The sequence below is a fragment of the Leopardus geoffroyi genome, chromosome C2 (assembly GCF_018350155.1).
Source record: "Leopardus geoffroyi isolate Oge1 chromosome C2, O.geoffroyi_Oge1_pat1.0, whole genome shotgun sequence".
Taxonomy (NCBI): Eukaryota; Metazoa; Chordata; class Mammalia; order Carnivora; family Felidae; genus Leopardus; species Leopardus geoffroyi.
Genome location: NC_059333.1, coordinates 154,168,649 through 154,186,630, shown reverse-complemented (window position 1 = coordinate 154,186,630; position 17,982 = coordinate 154,168,649). Strand labels below are relative to the sequence as shown.

General features: G+C 44.2%; 1 long non-coding RNA gene across 1 annotated transcript in view; it reads right to left on the bottom strand.

Annotated features, from left to right (window-relative positions):
* LOC123575837 overlaps positions 1-14,364 on the bottom strand; it is a 46,216-nt gene extending 31,852 nt beyond the window's left edge. The window contains exon 1 of the long non-coding RNA XR_006701027.1: positions 14,162-14,364. This is a non-coding gene — a long non-coding RNA (uncharacterized LOC123575837). The remainder of the gene's footprint in view (positions 1-14,161) is intronic.
* Positions 14,365-17,982: the final 3,618 nt, after the last annotated feature.

Genomic DNA, 17,982 nt, shown 5'->3' with positions numbered 1-17,982 from the left:
ACAGGATGATGCCTGTCAAATAGGCCATCCATACCAAAAGCTTTTTTATGATGGGCAAATCTCATTTCATTCCTGTTCATGATGTGCCTTCACACCAAAAGGGGGCACTATCTTAAATATTTTCTTTCTGTTTTGTGTGTAAGTGCGTCTCCTGTTATAAAGCAGTGAGGTCATTACTCGGCCAACTCTCTGAGGTTTCCTTTAAATGAAAGGGATGGTAGAGTTTCCCGTGGCACCATGTTGAAAACCTCCATCGGGTTTCAGCTCCACATCCAACTCCCCTTTGGCCTTTGGAATGGAGCAGGGAGGGATGGGAACACCAGAAGCAAGGCTTTGTTCTGAGTGGCCTTTGGTAAGTAACTTCTGTTGAAGGAACTTCTTCCTTAAGAAAATACTGTCCACAGAAATGCCCATAATTTTCTAAATAAGAAAGTTTCACTGTTATCATGGGGCCACATGACTTCCGGACTAATGATCTCACTTAGTCTCTAGGACCCGCTGATCACAACCCCCTCTTCTGCTATTTTGCTGACCGGATGGAAAAACCACAGCCTACTGTCACAGGACTGCCCGCCAGTTCTGCTCTTGAGCACGGCCCAGCACAACAAGCCACAAACCCATCAAGTCATACAAACAGGTGTCCAGCCGGTGGCTGTTTCCCCACAGGATGTTGAGTCATGTTCTTACAATTCACAACAGGGTTTCTCTAAACTTGCAACATTTTCCTAGGACCTAAGTGCCATGCTGAAAAGAAAAGAATATACCTAAACCCGATCCTTTAAAAAGCCCAGCTGATTTCTGACAGCATGGATGCACCTAGAGGGTATTAGGCTAAGTTAAACAAACCAGATGGAAAAGGGCAAATATCGCATGATTTCACTCATATGCGGGATCTAAACCACAAAACAAACAAACAAAGCAGAAACAGACCTGTAAACACAGAGAACAAACTGATGGTTGCCAGAGTGGAAGGGGATGGGAGAATGGGCAAAATGGGTGAAGGAGAAGGGGGAGGTGTTTTCAGGCTTTCGGTTGTGGAATAAATAAGTCATGGGGATAAAAGCATGAGGAATATAGTCAATGGTGCTGTAATAGCCTTGTATGGTGACAGATGGTAGGTACGTTTGTGGTGACCATAGCATAAGGCACAGAGTTGTTGAATCACTATATTGCACACCTGAAACTAACGTAACATTGTGTGTCAGCTCAACTTCAATCCTAAAAGGGCAAAACAAAATCAAAAGACTGGTTGCCCCCAAACAAAATATCGTAAAAGTTACTCAATTCTGATATTTCTTCAGGAAATAAAATGATACTCTTTGGATGGGAAAGTCACATTCTTACAGCTGTGAAAACCTGAACTGAATAGGTATGTAAGCGCCTTCAAACCCATAGAGGAGTAATTCTCTTTCGAACACTCCCCTAGGAAAATTCCCTAATTTAGGTTGATCGCCATGGATAGAAAGAGCCCCAGGCAATTTGTCCAGCAAGCAAATTGGCACTTGAGCCCGGATGTCCATGTCTCAATCAACATTTCCTATTAAGGGAAAATTGTTGCTGTTCTCCATTAAAATGGGTTCACTATTCCATTTCAATTTTTTGTGTCAAATGCCAAAGTAGAGGGAACTTTTAATATAATTGGAAAGCTTTCAAGTGAAGTTTCTTGTAGCTCCATGCACTAACTGAAACGTGGCTGAACCCAAGGACATGTTTCTCCTACAGTCCTCTTAGGAGGTGGCTGTGTTTGTCTCCCAGCCCTCAAGTCTCTCTCTATCAGGGAGAATAAGGTAGATAGGTGTCCTTCCAGCAACTCATTGCTACTTGTAGACTTTTCTTCTCTCTTCACTTTCAAAAACCACATCTCCTTTGCGATGCGTGCCAAAGCTTGTGCCACCTGCCACTCCTACTTCCTGTAGCCACCTCCTGACTTTTTTCTCCTCGATTCTTGTCATTGTGCTTGGTCACTCCAACATCCATACGGATGATCCAGTCAACACCACGGACACAGTTCCTTGGCTTACTTTCAACGTTCTTTTGGTACACTCTACCTCGACTGCTCATTTCATGTCATCCCCTAAATCTGAATGCCAACCTTCTCATTCTCCACACACCATCTCAACCACCCTTACTGGGAACGTCCAGCTAAGCTTCCTGGCCTCGCCAGGTTGTAATACAACAGCATCTTCAAGAAGAAGGCATGAGTTAGAAGAAGAAAAGCGAAAGATGGGAGAGAGTAATAGAGATCAGAAGTGGCTTTGAGAGACGAAGAGTAAACCATAAGAAGAAAAAAAAAGATAACAGATGCTGGCTACAAAATTCAGATTCACCTCTCCTGGCACGCCCTCCTGGGCCACAGATCTCACCGGTGTGAGTCTTGGTCAAGAGTTGACTGGCCAGAGGAGGGAGACAATCAAAATAACAGTTCACCAGAGACGACTGTGGGGTCCCCTCCTGTATTTAAGGTCCAAGGGACTGGGGTAAAAGATGGCTGTATGGGTCCAAGAGGAGATAGAGCACAGCCATGGCAGACAGAAAATAGTCCCCCGAACATAGGAGTCCCCTGGGACACGCCATTCATACCAGCAGGGGAAGAGGTTGAGCATCAGAACCTGAGGGTGAAGAGAAGAATTGGAAAAGGAAATCTCCCAGTTATTGGAAAGTCCACATACCGTTGACACCCCTAACATTTGGTATATGTCATCTGTGTTCTCTGTAAGTTTCTTTCTTCTCCTGTCACAAGAGTACTTTTTAATTTTTTGTAATTAAAATTAATAAATTTAAAGTGTAAAATTCCATGATGCGATACTGTACAACCACCTCCTTTCTCAAGGTCCAAAACATTTCTGTCACCTCGAAAGAAAATCCCACATCATGAAGCAGTCATTCATTCCCCTTCCCTCCTTGCCAGGCTCCTGGAAACCACCAGTCCGTTCATGTCTCCACAGATTTACCCATTCTACATATTTTATGTAAATAGAATCATGTAATTTGTGATCTTTTGCTCCTGGCTTTTTTCACTTAGCATGTTTTTAACATTCATCCACGGTGTAGAACATATCAGTGCTTTATTCTTTTTATGGCTGAATAATATTCTATTGAAAACATATACAGAGGATTGTCGGAGTGCTATTCCCTAGTTACATGGAGAAGTGATATAAAAATGCGTGGCCCACACGACTGAACAATCCATATAAATAAGGCATATGGCACTGTGTCCTGGTCCATACAATTCAGTCAGTGTTCACTACCGTCACTATTGTTATTATTGAGATGGTAATTTTTATTATCATTTAACTAGCTTTCATTGTAAAGTCTGCAAATTCTAATTCAAGATCAGCTCATCTCTCTCATCCTCTATGATGGCTGGTTTTATGTGCCAACGAGGCTAAGCCATGACACCCGTTTTGTTAAACACAGGTCTCGATGTTGCCAAGAAGGTATTTTTAAAATCAATTTTGCAGAGAGGTTAACATTTACATCAACAGAGTTTCCGTAAGCAGTTTACCCTCCATAATATGGGTGGACTTCATCAGATCAGTTGAAGCCTTAAGAGCAAAGACTGAGGGTGCCATAAGAAAAGGGAATTCTGCCTCAAGATCACTATAGAAATTCTGTCTGGGTTTCCTGCTTGCTGGCCTGCCTTACAGATTTCAGACTTGGCTAGCCCCACGCTCATGTGAACCAGCTCCCTACACGCACACACGCATGTATATATATGAGTGCATACATGTATGCATGCATGTATGTATACACTGGCAGAAATATATGTATATGTATTATTATTTTATGTATATGGTTGCACTGGTTTCTCTGGAGGACTCCAACACATCCTACCTAATCAAGAAGGGGAGCAGCCCACCCCTTACAGTCCTTTATCGCCCAACAGTGAGCAGCTCCCATTCAAGGCTCATTCAAGTAGTTTCTCTTTGTCGCCGACTCTCTTTAGATCTGCGTCATCTCACCTAGTTCATACAATAACATTCAAAGTCAGCATCATTAGATGATGAAGCTGAGGTTCAGAAAAGATGGGCGACTTCCCCAGGCTCCTACGATTCGTCCATTACAGTGCCTGATAAGAATCGAAAATTATGTTGGTGAAAGACTCATGCTCTCTCCAGTTACCTTGCAGGTAGGTATCTGCATCGTTGTAAGGCAGGCAGTATCCGGCACAAGCCTTGCCAACTAGTAGGCACTTAACAAGTGTATCTTTCGCCCCATATCAAAACTGTAGTGTTAGTTCCTTCACTGGAGAGTGTGATTCTAAAGACTCATCTTTCCGATGTCTTGAGCTTCTTGACCTGTTGCACGAATTTGACAAGTATCCTTAGATATTTTCTGTATTTGCCAACAGGTGATCGAATGCTTATGGCTGTCACACAAGTCATTAAAACCAAGTCCTAATGTCCAAGACTTGGCGATAATAATCTAATCCACTAATTCACTCCCCAGAAAACAGTCACCCATAGGTTATATCATAAGTTTCAGGAATTTAAAAAAGTAAACAAGAAAAGTATTCATTCAAATGGTGACCCCTGTTGTGTCTTTCAGAAGTTTGGACTTTGAATACCTTCTCTTGTCCTTGCTCTGAGGCAATGATGCAAAGTCTTCTAGGGTTTACATTTAATGGGGAACTATGTTCCCTCATCTGGTAAGTTTTGCGTGTTTGTGGACATGTGTTCAATAAAGATGTAATCCATAATGAGTTTTCCATGAAAGGATCCAGTTTTGAGTTGTAAGTCCATTTCAGTTCGTGGTTTCCTTTGGCACATCGTTGTTTGGAGTGGAAAAAAGAATTGGTTAAAGCCCCACTGGCGAATGAGTATGTGTTTAATGTTTCCGGGTCAACTGGACGCTTACCTTTTTTTTTTTTTTTTTCAGTTTTAATTGTGAAACCATGTTTCGTGCCTGTGATTCTTTGAATTGCAACTTTCTGCCAGTTACGGGTTACACAGGCAAGAGAAGCTCCAAGAGTAATTCTCACCTGTCCAGAGAACAGTGAAGCGCGAGGAGTCGATAGATATTGTTTACCTAGTACAGATCGTTAACGGTTTGTTACAATTCAAATCTCCTATGTGCCAGAAGCTAACCCGGTGACTACAGAGAAGTATACAGTCCTCTTCCACAATAAGTAGAAAATCTAGCGGGAGAGAGAGCTAATGTTTCTAAAAGGTACCTAAAAAACAAAGCAGGAAGTATAAAATTGCCAGCGGGATGGTGTGGAGGTAGGAGGGCAAACCTTGGGCCACTCCCATCACTGATAATCCAAGGCTGATGGTGCTAATCAAATTCCCTTTGCACCACGAGCTTAGATGAAGCCTCCTTTCAATATCTCCTCAGTACAGTATCCCTGGTAACCACTACCAGTCACTCGCACTAGGAAATGCAATGTTTGCCCTTTTTTTCGTTCTTTTTTTTTTTTTTTTTTTTTTTTTTTGCCATTTTTGTATAGATAATGCTTAGAAGTTCAAAAGAACGTGTAGACCTATGACAACGAAGCAGACTTCTTTTCCTAGGTCAGGAAAGCAAATAGAATCGATACTAATTTCCTGTCCTCCTCCTCCTCCTCCTCCTCCTCCTCCTTCAGGGATTTTGAGACTCAGAAGGACACATCCAGAAGAAACCCTGCCTCCAAACATGAAAGGGCGACGTTCTCAGAAACCTGCCAACTTCAAAAAATGTACACCAGCCTACATCATTTACTCTAAATACATCGGACATGAAGTAGCTCAACACTCGGACCCCTAGTCTGCAACAATTTCTATGGGATTTGTTGTGATGCCCCGATTTCAGCTCAGACTCCAATCAGGATCCTTTCAGGGGAAAGAGAAAGCCTTGTAATGCAAAACACAGCTGCAAAGCTGCAACACAGGGCTGCTGGTTCTGGGCAGATAGCAAAGGCCCCCATCGCAGAGAAACTGTCCCCAACCATCAGGATTCAGCAGTTTTCCAATCATTGGACAATATTGAAAATAAACTTCAAACCAAGATATAAGGAGAGAATAAGACTCAGCATTCTGATAGGAAAATTCTGCTTCCCTTGCCTTCCTGCAAAAGGCAAAAATGAGGTAGGCAAAGAGGAGTGATTGACACTCAGCAGAACGTGGACAAAGGAAGAAAAGTGGACAAAGGAAGAAAAGGATGTCCAGACTGGATGACAAGAGAGAATATGCCCAAAGCGCCTGGCCGGCTCAGTCGGAGGAGCATGCGACTCTTGGTCTCAGGGTCGTGAGTTTGAGCCCCACAGTGGGTGGGGAGATTATTAAAAACATAAATAAATAAATAACTCTAAAAAGGGGAGAGAATATGCTCTTGGAAAAATCTACCTGATCAAAGATTCTTTTTTTTTTTTCAATGTTTATTTATTTTTGGGACAGAGAGAGACAGAGCATGAACAGGGGAGGGTCAGAGAGAGAGGGAGACACAGAATCCAAAACAGGATCCAGGCTCTGAGCCATCAACCCAGAGCCTGACGCGGGGCTCGAACTCACGGACCGCGAGATCGTGACCTGGCTGAAGTCGGACGCTTAACCGACTGTGCCACCCAGGCGCCCCCTGATCAAAGATTCTAACTAAAGCTTGAGTGAAAAGGGAATTCAAAATTAGCATATGTATGTTACATACGTATATGTATAATGTATATACATATTATAGCATATGTGTAATTATCTACAAATTAGTTTGTGAGCTCCATTAAAAGTCTCTATAGCTGTTGCATGTACTTATGTGTGAATTCACTTTTTCAAAAAGTCTAGATGGCTGTTATTCTATAAGTGGTTTCAGTTATTCTCAAATGGCCTTTTTAATGTCTCCTACAATCCATTAAATGATTCCTTTGGATCATATTAGGAATGGCTATTAGAACAATGTAGACATTGCTCAGCTATTGCATTCAAGAGTCTATGCTCAGGGTGAACCAAATAGGTAAGCAGACTATCTTAGGTCAATGTCCCTAGAAGCACAGCCTGAGACAAGGATTCAAGTACACACGGAAAAAGCACTCTCAGGAGAAATCTGTGAAGGAAGGAAAATAGCAGGATAAGGCAAGGGGAGAAGACTGAGCCAGGTTGTGGTCTCAGGTATAGTCTGGCCTCGTCCTGATCTACAGAGGGGCTATCGAGCAAAATCCATACCCTAGAGGTCTCCCTTCTTAAAGCAAAGGAGGTTACACTTGCTATTCTGTAGCTAGCCATAATGGTACTAGCCATTCCATAGCTCTTCCAGCCAGATAGCTTCCTGCAGCCCCAGACAATTTTCCAGCTGTGAAACATTAGCAGCCAGCATTCACAGAAGCTGCGAGAATGGGTGCAGCAGCCCGATGTAAGGGATATGGGGGGACATCACAGTGCCTTTGGAGAGTGTTGCCTTCTTTGGCCTCATTTTTGTCTAGCAAAAGTCTGTAAGCAGCACTGCTGGAAAACCTTATTCTAGCACCTTCAGACTCCTTTAAGTTCCTTTGGGAATAACTCTATGGAACTAGCCTCCAAAATCCCATTACTGAAACGCATTCTGAAGTAGAAACAATAGCAGTTAATGCAGCGGTATACATGATTGCTGTCAGGCAAGTTTTTGTTATGCTACAGAAACACACTAGGACTTGTCACAGAGTACTGGAGACCAGGGAAAAGAAGGAACCCAGGGGGAAATGGGACCAGGGGATCGACCCCGCGAATTCCGAAATGAGTCGGGCTGCTATTAGAAAAATCACATCTTCTAGAGTCAAGTATATACACTTGCATTCCAAGGTCTGCAAAATTATGGATACTTTCAGACCCATAGTCTGTCCATTGGTTACAATGCCGTAAGATGTGCCTTGCATATCCATTGGAGGAGAAAGTGTTTCAGAAGCCCCTAATGCTGTGTTTGGCTCCTTGTGTGCACCACTCAATAAATGGTACTTTATTACCATGACATATATCTCTGCTCTCCACTCCCACCCACTGAACTGCTTCATCCTCCAAATCCAAATTGCCGGATTGGATTTATCCAATGCATAACCCAAACCAAAGCCACAAACACTCAAATACTAACCAAAAAAGCATGGCCAGAGCACAGATCATGAAAGTAGAGTTGTGTTCTTATAGAGCAACTTTCCCTGTCTAAGAGATGATATTAAGCCCTGGGGAAAGGAGGAGGAAGACAACCCTGCTGCCATAGAGAGGGTAAAATGGAGAATTTGCAAGCCACATCTTGGGCCTGGATCAGCTCAGCCTTGTAACACCAGCATTGAGCTTTGAGTAAAGATGCTAAGTTGTTGTCTTTGCCACTGCCTTCTGATAAGGACCACAAATTGCCAGCAGCCAACCCATTGCTCTCGTCATCTAGCGTGGGGTAACACTTGTGTGATCCTGGAGATTCTCTCCAGCCCCCATCCAAACAGTCTCATATGGACAACCACCATATCCAATGACAAGGGTTCCTCATAAGTCTGGTTCACCTCATCCCCACCATGGATGGTGAGGATGAATATTAGCGACCGTGGAGATGAATGGAGACTATGAAATGCGCTTCCCCAACATGACCTTCTGTCTTGCCCACAGTTGGCCCTTCACAGTTACTCAACAAGACTCCAAGAAGCACCCAGTGCTGTTGAAAGCCATGTAACTCCACCACCCAGAGGGAACTTGCCCAAGGTGCCAATTCTATCCCACCTGCAGAGCTGTTTGGGAGAAGAGCGGTGGGGTTAACAATTTACACTGGAGTTTTTCTTTTATTTGTTCAGAATTTGGTGTCCCCCTCCATTTCTCCTCCCTCTTCTTTTGCCCCAGCTCCAATTAGAAAATCCCATTGTACAAAATCCCACTCCACAGGAACCTATATCAAAATGAGGAAGCCATTGGTGTATAAAGGACGCTCATTTCAAGAGGGCAGAACACAGTGTGCCATGTAATCAAAGGCAATTAAGGACATTCATGCAATTGTGAATATACACCCTTTGCATAAACAATTATGGAGAATTGTTCACAAAGCTTACATGCTGTGGCACTGGATGGTTTCCAAATGGCACTTAAGGCATAAGAAGTACTTATTTGGGGCTTGCAAACATGAGTTTTGTTTGTGTTCTTATGCATGTTCGGCAAATACAATGCAGGCTCTGTTTTCAGAACATTTGGCCTTAAATAAAAAGCAATGTGTCAAGCAAATCCACCAAGAAGTACACTAAATCTAAAACTTCTTCTGTTGGACCCAGAGGGAGGCTGAGGTAGACTCTTCTTTTTCCAGTTAAAGGCAACATCTGGATCCAATTGCCAAGAGTTCTGGCTGACCCAGCCACATCTAGCAGAGAGGCAGAAAGCCTTACCCAACACCCGTGCATTCACTGTGAAGCTGCCCACTGCTTATAGCACACCTGGAATCAGTTAAGAGGGCAAAATGTCCATGTGAGCAGGATGATCTCACCCTGTGCGTCTCGGTGACCCCAAACATTTGCCATCTGCTCCAAGACATGCAAAGTACTACCTACATGCATATCGGATTTCCTGGATGGGTACAGAGGTAGGGAGAAGGACACGTTTCTATCATCTTCACTTAGCAAATAAAAAACAAGCCAAGAGGGGCACCTGGGTAGCTCAGTCGGTTGAGCGTCCAACTTCAGCTCAGGTCGTGATCTCACCGTTCGTGGGTTCAAGTCCTGCATCGGGCTCTGTGCTGATAGCTCCGAGCCTGGAGCCCGCTTTGGATTCTGTGTCTCCTTCTCTCTCTGCCCCTCCCCTGCTCATGTTCTCTCTCTCCCTCTCTCAAAAATAAATTAACATTAAAAAAAAAAAAAACAAGGCAAGATTTTACAGTCCATCTAATAGGCTGAAATACCAATTCTGCTTGCTTTGTGTCTAAGCAAGTTATATAACATCGGCCTCACTGTCCTCACTGGTAAAACAAAGGTAATAGCACCTGCTTCATGAAAGCTGTTGAAGACTAATAAGATGGCAAACATAAAGTGACCACACACAGTAGCCTTTCAGAGAATGTAGGCTAAAAGTATTAAATTATTATATCATATTCTCCCTATGCTTTCCCTTTTGCCTCTATGTAGAAAAATCTCCTCTATTTAAAAAAAAAAAAAAAAAAAAAAAAAAAAAAAAAAAAAAACTTGGCCCACCACTCACCCTCACAATGTACTACACGTCCATTTCCTTAAATGCCAAGTTCCTTAAAAGAGGAGTCTGCACGTGTTGTCCTGCCCTCACTCCCATTCACCCTCAGCACCTGCCCCTTCCCCCACAATGAGCGATGAGGATCTTTCACCCACAGCCTTTGCCCCTTGACTATGAGTGTGTCCCAAGCTACCCCACTGACGGGCTGGCCACATGGCTGCCGTCAATCAGTAGAATGTGGACAAATATGATGGTTGCCCCTCGTGAGCAGAAATGTTAACTGTGCCTGCTCTGTTCATTTTGGCCTCCTGCATCCTTGCCTCCTTCCATGAGAACAGTGTGAAACAGAAAGGCTGCTCTTTAGCCTGAGCCTTGGAATAAGAAGATGTCTAGAGCCCGGGAGAGCGCGCTAGAATCACAGCCAACTCACAGCCATCATTTAATGTCAGAAGGAGATAAGTGTTCGGTTTTATTCTGTTGAGAATTAGGTTGGTTGTCACTGCAGCAAGAGCTGCTGACTGATACCCAAAATCTGTTCGTCTGCCTACCAAATTATCCCCACTATGATGGTCAATAAGGGATGATCTTCCAAGGAACTGTTCTTCATGGAACTCCCCCTCTAATCCCAACCACCAGTCCCCATCATACATCATTCCCCAGAATATTGCCATGTTTGTTACTGTTGGCCCCCCAGTCAACAATTATTGGCTCATGTGTGGGCATCTGGCCCTGTCTACAGTGGGAGAAAGGCACAAAGCCACCATACACACAGAAGCGGAATGAGAAGGAGCATCCAAGGAGACTTGAGTCATTGGCTAAGACTGTTCTGTTTCTACTGCTAAGTGTACATGCACAGAACAGAGTTCCTGGCTACAAGGAGCAGGGCCAGGATGACCCCCACACGTGGGCAGGAAGGAGCAAGGTCCTCTGTTCCCACAGGAGGGACTTACCATGAGCCGTTTGGGGTTGGTGGACAGTAGCTTGAAAAGTCAGGTCCAGACAGAACAGACTGGTATTGAAGTGATTTAGAGCCAAGTCTTTCAAAGACTCAAAGAGCCATCCAAATATCTCCATATGGTGAAACTAAATCTACAGAAAGAATCTGAGGTCCCGAGGAAAACTAATGCCCCTCGGGGGTGGGAAGGGGGTCATCAGAGACCTCTGGGACACCGGAGGAGCCATCAAAGCACCAAACTTCTGACAAGTCTACCCAGGACTGTGGATAAGAGTCTTTCCCACCCTCAACAGCAGCTTCTAGAGCCAGCCTGGGCCCTCGCCTCCAACTTGTTTCCAACAGAGCAAATCTAACCAGAATCAGAATTGCTGTGACCTCCCAGACACCACTCTGATAGTTCACAGGAAAAGGTTCCAGACCAAACACAGGAAACTTCTAGGATTTAAGGGTAAAACAGTCCCCATACCCCATACCCCAACTGTTTTTCAATTGTGGTAATAAAAAGCAATGTGCACCAATGGAGGTAAGTATTTTACAAACCTACCTTCTTCCTTCTTTTATAAAGATGGAAAGGCTAAAGCAGGCAGGGCACCCACCAATGCTCACCCTTAGCAGGGTATCTTGTTCAGAAACCTGTAGGTTGTTGGGCCAAAGACTAATTGGGGTGTTCTCCTGTTGGCTCAGCCCTTGCTGACTCACGTGGGGGTGCAAGGTACACTCCAAGACAATTACAACCCCCAGACCCTCCTCCTAAGGCTCCTGGAGACCTTGGATGTACTTGGACTTACCACTTGGACTTCCATGTTTATCATGGAAGATGACTGCTGGGGGAGCCCTGACCAGCATCTGAAAAACCAGAGGAATACAGGCAATAATGAGTACAGCTGGGTCAGATTACAGGTTATAGAGAAGGGCAGTACAGCCATAATTGCCAACACCTCTTGGGTGATAGATCACGGGCGATGATCTAAACGTAACATAGAAGATTTATGATAATCCTTATAACATCCCCATGAGACAGATACTATTGAAAGTCCCATCTTCCAGATGAGAAACCTGAAGCATGAGAGAGTTCAATTAACTTCCCTAAGATGTATTAAGGGAGACTATAAAGAGGTAGACAGAGGAATATTCATCACAGCATTATTTTTAATAACGTAAGGCTTCCATAGTGATACTGTAGACAAACTTAAATGTCCAACACTAAGAAGCTGATTACATAAATTACAATACACCCACATTACATTAAAAATAACCCTGTAGGTGTGTGGTTTGGAAATGAAAGTCTGTTATCATGTATTATTCAGTGAAAAAAAAATCAGGGCACAAAATAAATAAAGGCATAATCCCATACTTTGGCAATTATAAATATATATGTGCATTTTTTAAAGTTCTGGAAGAAAATGCATCCAAGCGTTACCAGTGGTCCGCAAATGGTAAGGTTGTGGATGCTTTGGATCAGCCTTCTATTTACGTAAATCCCAATTATGTAATCCCAATAAAAGTGGATTGCTTTTTCATGACAGAAAAGTTACATTAATTAAAAATTGTTTAATGCTTATTTATTTTTGAGAGAGAGAGAGAGACAGAGCCCGAGCCCAGAGAGAGGGGGAGACACAGAATCCGGGCTTCAAGCTGTCAGCACAGAGCCCGACCCAGGGCTCAAACTCACGAGCCGGGAGATCGTGACCTGAGCCCAAGTCAGACGCTTAAAGGACTGAGCCACCCAGGCGCCCCTATTCTTTGAGTATAGTTAATACACATATTAGTTTCCGGTGTCCGACATAATGATTCAACCTTTCTATAAGTTATGCTGTGCTTATCACCAACATAGCTGCCATTTGTCTATAAATAATGGTCTATTACATAGCCATAAGAAGGGATGAAATCTTGCCATTTGCGACAACATGCATGGACCTAGCGGGTATTATGCTAAGTAAAATAAATCAGACTGAAAAAGGCAAAGATACCATATGATTTCACTCATGTGCAGAGATTAAAGACAAAACAAATGTATAAACAAACCCAAGCAAAGTCAGACCGATATACAGAAAAACAAACTGATGATTTCCAGAAGGGAGGGGGAGTGGGGGGATGGGCAAAATGGAGAAGGGGAGAGAGAGGTATAAGCCTCCAGTTATGGAACGACCACATTATGGGGGGAAAGAAGGTACCGCATAGAGGGGTACCTGCGTGGCTCAGTCGGTTAAGCGTCCGACTCTTGATTTTAGCTCAGGTCACGAACTCACGGTTTGTGAGTTCGAGACCCACATTGGGCTCTGACCACTGACAGTGCGGAGTCTGATTGGAATTCTCTCTCTCCCTCTCTCTCTGCCCCTCTCTTGCTTGCTCGGTCTCTCTCTCTCTCTCTCAAAATAGATAGATAAACTTAAAAAAAAAAAAAAAAGAAAGAAAGAAAGAAAGGAGGCGCTGTTTCCTCCAGTTAAAAAAAGTGCAGCACAAGAAAATATGGTCCATGGTTGGGGTACCTGGGTGGCTCAGTTGGTTAAGCGTCCGACTTCGGCTCAGGTCATGGTCTCGCGGTTTGTGAGTTCGAGCCCCGCGTCGGGCCCTGTGCTGACAGCTCAGAGCCTGGAGCCTGCTTCAGATTCTGTGTCTCCCTCTCTCTCTGCCCCTCCCCCATTCGCGCTCTGTCTCTATCAGAAATAAATAAATGTAAAAAAAAATTTGCTTTGAAGAAGATACGGTCACTGGTACTGTAATAGCCTTGTTTTACTTTAAGCCAGCACTTTGCAATTTTCCTTCATCACAAAGCTCCTTTACGCAACACCTATTTATAGTTCAAGAAATGCTTACCCATTCTGGATATGTTCTGCGGAACATACAGCCCTCATACAGCATAACCTATATCTGCATATCATGGAGCTTGGAAACATCACACAGTGTGGAGCACGGCATTCACCTGCGCCCGCCCCCCCCCCCCCCACTCAAAGCCAATACCCTCCCTGCTTCACAGGACAGCTCCCCGGAAAATCAAACCATTCCAACCACGGCCTCATAGTCTATTCCAGACAGTGACATTTGAAAGAATTAAATAGAGAGAATAAAAGACAGGGAGAGCAAGTTAGAAAACGTAAGGAGCTTGCTTACTTACTAGTTATTCTCATGTTTCAAAATGAACTTTGAGAAATCAGATTTTTTTTTCCTTGCTTCTTCGTTTCTTTTTAAGACGGTGGGTGTTCGAAATGCCATGAGGGAAGACAACACAGAATGATTGCAACGCTGTGTCAGGACTTATTTTCTGTTTCCTCATTTCTGAGGCTTTCAGACGACACGACTGGGATCTGCTCGGCTTCCGCGGTTGGTCTCATTTGTGCCTTTGTGGCATCGTTTGAATCCTTTTCCTATACTTTGGGGAATGTGCCACGTGGTGGGACCTATCTGTGTGAGACAGAAACCGGGGAGCCTGGCCTCCCCCGCAATTAGGGCTCAAGGAAGTGAACCCGACCCACCTCCAGAGATTTCAATGACAAACACGAGACAAGCAAGGATGCAGCCCAGAATCCGTTTTATTGGAAAGGGAGAGGGAGCCAGGAAGAGAAATATCAAGCTTTCAGAATCTGGAATGTCAGAGGACTTCACAGCGGTGTCCCCGGTCACAGTTTTTGGTGCGAACCGGGGAACAGGGGCGAGGCGTGTCCGGCCATCGTGGGACCGTCTCTGTGACGAGTCCTGGGGGATATAATTTTGGGGGTTTTCCTGACCGCAGAGACTCCAAACCTGAGTCTCTGAGTTCTCAATAACTTCCTGGTCTACTTAAATGAGCTGGAATGGGTGAGCAATGCGGTGCTCCAGAACCAGACGTTTCCACACACCGCCAAGTCTCCCAAACACATAGCACGGCTGTCCCACCGTCTGGTCTAATGCCATCAGGCTGCCTCTTCTCACAGGGTGAATGAGGGATGCTAGAGAGGAGACAGGTTCATTTTCCCCTCATATTCCAGGGTTCACTGGACGGCCGTTCACTCTATCCCATCCAGTTAGCGTGCGTTTTATATTTGGGTGAATTGAACCTACTCCAGAAGATCCAGATTCCCTACATGGCTCATTTAACGCCACAACTAAACCAGTAGGAGTAGCTTCCACCCCTTTCCCGTCCTGGATGCTGTCACATGTGATATCCTATTTTTCCCCCTACATAATCGACCCCTTCTCTGCTTCTTGGCACACTCTTCCTGCTCTCCCCAAAATGTCAGTGTTGGCGTTTCTCAGGACTGGGTCTTTTGTAAACTCAAGGGTCCTAAAGTTTTCAGTAGGACCCGTATATAGGTAATCACTACATTCACTTCTCCACCCTCAAGCTCCCTCGTGAGTTTCATACTTCATATATCACCAGAAGATTATCTAAGAGACATCTCAAATGTAACATATCCAGCGTGGAATGTTCAAATGGTGTCGTCATTCACCCAGTTGCTCACATCAGACACCTAAAGCCTTCTTTCATTCACCTTTTCCCCCTTTGACCTACATGATTCAAGGAAATAGCAAGCACTTGAAAGAAGCTGCTATAAAACACAAAAGAAATTTTTATAATGGGTCTAATTTGTGCTCTCAGTAAAATGCAAGAATGTATCAACTCCGTTTTTTAAGTGAAAAATAAACAAGAAACGAACAGACTAAAATATGGACTGAGATTACAAGCTCGCTAGGATAAATGAAGAAACCACTGAGAAAATGATGCAGGAAACTAAAAGCACAAAATCAGAATGGAGTTCTGGTTTGATGTTCATAAGAAGCAGGATCAAAACTACTGACAATGTGGGGAGTCTGGGTGGCTCAGTTGGTTAATCAAGAGCTGACTCTTGATTTTGGCTCGGGTCATGATCTCATGGTTTGTGGGATCGAGCTCCACGTCAGGCTTTGTGCTGACAGCCAGAGCCTGCTTGAGATTCTCTCTCCCCCCCCCTCTCTCTCTCTCTGTCCCTCCCTCCCTTGTGTTCTTTCTCTCTCAAAATAAATAAATAAACATTAAAAAAAATTCTTCTAAACCTACTGATATGTAATGTCACGAAAATTATTCAACAGTAATAATACTCCAGATTTATAATTGCAAATCCGGGTATCAGAGATCAGGAAACGGTATGGCGAGCAGGGGTAAATGCAAGCAATTTTAATACTAAAAGGACATAACAACAACCTGTCCTCATTGAATTGATCTCAAGTTTAAACACTAGGGAAATAGAGATGAATGTTCAGAAAGGTTGCACAGTGTGATCAAAATGGAAAGCATTCCACGCACTTAGCAAGTGGCTGGACAATAAGGAAAGAAAACACGTAGACAAGCAAGCGGACAATAAAATTGACAAGGGGCTACATGTTTCCATTTCATTCACACAAATGGCCATGAGTTAAATATCCCTATTGAAAGGGGGCAATTCTCCCACTGGGTTAAAAGGAAACCCAACTATATCTTGCATATGGCAACTCCTAAAATAAAATGGTACATAGAAGTTAAAAGTTAAGCTGTGGGCCAGAAAAACAAAATAATAAAGACAAAAAAAGCCCCTGATGGTAATATCGACATCAAAGTAAACAGAAGTAAAGGCATGAACGTTTGTTTTAATTTTTTTTTAGTATTTTTATTTATTTTGGAGAGAGAGAGAGAGAGAGAGAGACAACACGCCTATGAGCGGGGCAGGGGCAGAGACAGAGGGGGACAGAGGATCCGAAGCAGGCTCTAGGCTGACAGCAGCGGGCCCTGTGTGGAGCTGGAACTCACGAGCCGTGAGATCATGACCTGAGTCCCAGTGGGATGCTTAACCAACAGAGCCACCCAGGCGCCCCCAAGTGGGTCATTTGACAGGGTGGTCTATGAATTAAAATGAAACAAAACTGTGATGCTTTCTTAATACCCTCAAGGTTGACAAAAGAAAACTTCTGCTGGGGCGCCTGGGTGGTGAGCATCCGACTCTTGATTTCGGCTCAGGTCATGATCTCACGGTTCGTGAGTTCAAGCCCTGTGTCAGGCTCTGTGCTGGCAATGCAGAGCCTGCTTGGGATTCTTCTCTCTCCCTCTCTCTCTGCCCCTAGATAAACAAACAAACAGTTTTTTAAGAAGATAATCTCTGCAGCTTGTCTGGCTGGGGGCGAGGCATCAGGGGCTGCACCACCCGCCCTCACGACTCCCGCCTCCCTCTCTCTTTCTGCACCGAATTGCATTCTGCAAACCCGAGGAAACAACCTTTCAAAAAGAGGGGTACTGACAGTCCGCTGAAATGAGATCCCCAAGCAGGAAAGTCCAAATGCTCTAGCAGCAGTAGGTAATAGAGAGAACGCATTGTCACGGACTCGATTTGTTTGAGAAGAAAGAAGACAGTGGGGATTTAAAAAAATAAATAAAAGGGGCGCCTGAGTGGCTCTGTCGGTTAAGCGTCTGACTTGGACTCAGGTCATGATCACGCAGTTCGTGGGTTTGAGCCCCACGTCGGGCTCTGTGCTGACAGCTCAGAGCCTGGAGCCTGCTTTGGATTCTGTGTCTCCCTCTCCCTCTGCCTCTTCCCTGTTCATACTCTCTCTCTCTCTCTCTCTCTCTCACACTCAAAAATGAATAAATGCTAAAAAAAAAAATTTATAAACTAATAAATAAATAATGACTCCATTTTCCCCTGCCAAGGGACCCAGCATGGACTGGAGCTAGGAATTATTCACATCCTCTTCCAAAGGGAATTCAGGCAGAATCTGCTCAGACTTAGAACGGGACCATGGGTATCAAATCCGACTCCTGACAAAAGGTGAAGACCAAAGTCAGAGGGCGCCCATTATTCCAACAGCAAAAAGAAAAAAAGTGGGCACTATTAAAACTACTTCAGGAGAGCCTGGGTGGCTCAGTCAGTTAAGCATCTGTTCTGGATTTCGGCTTAGACCATGATCTCACAGTTCGTGACTTCCAGTCCTATGTTGGGCACACTGGAGCCT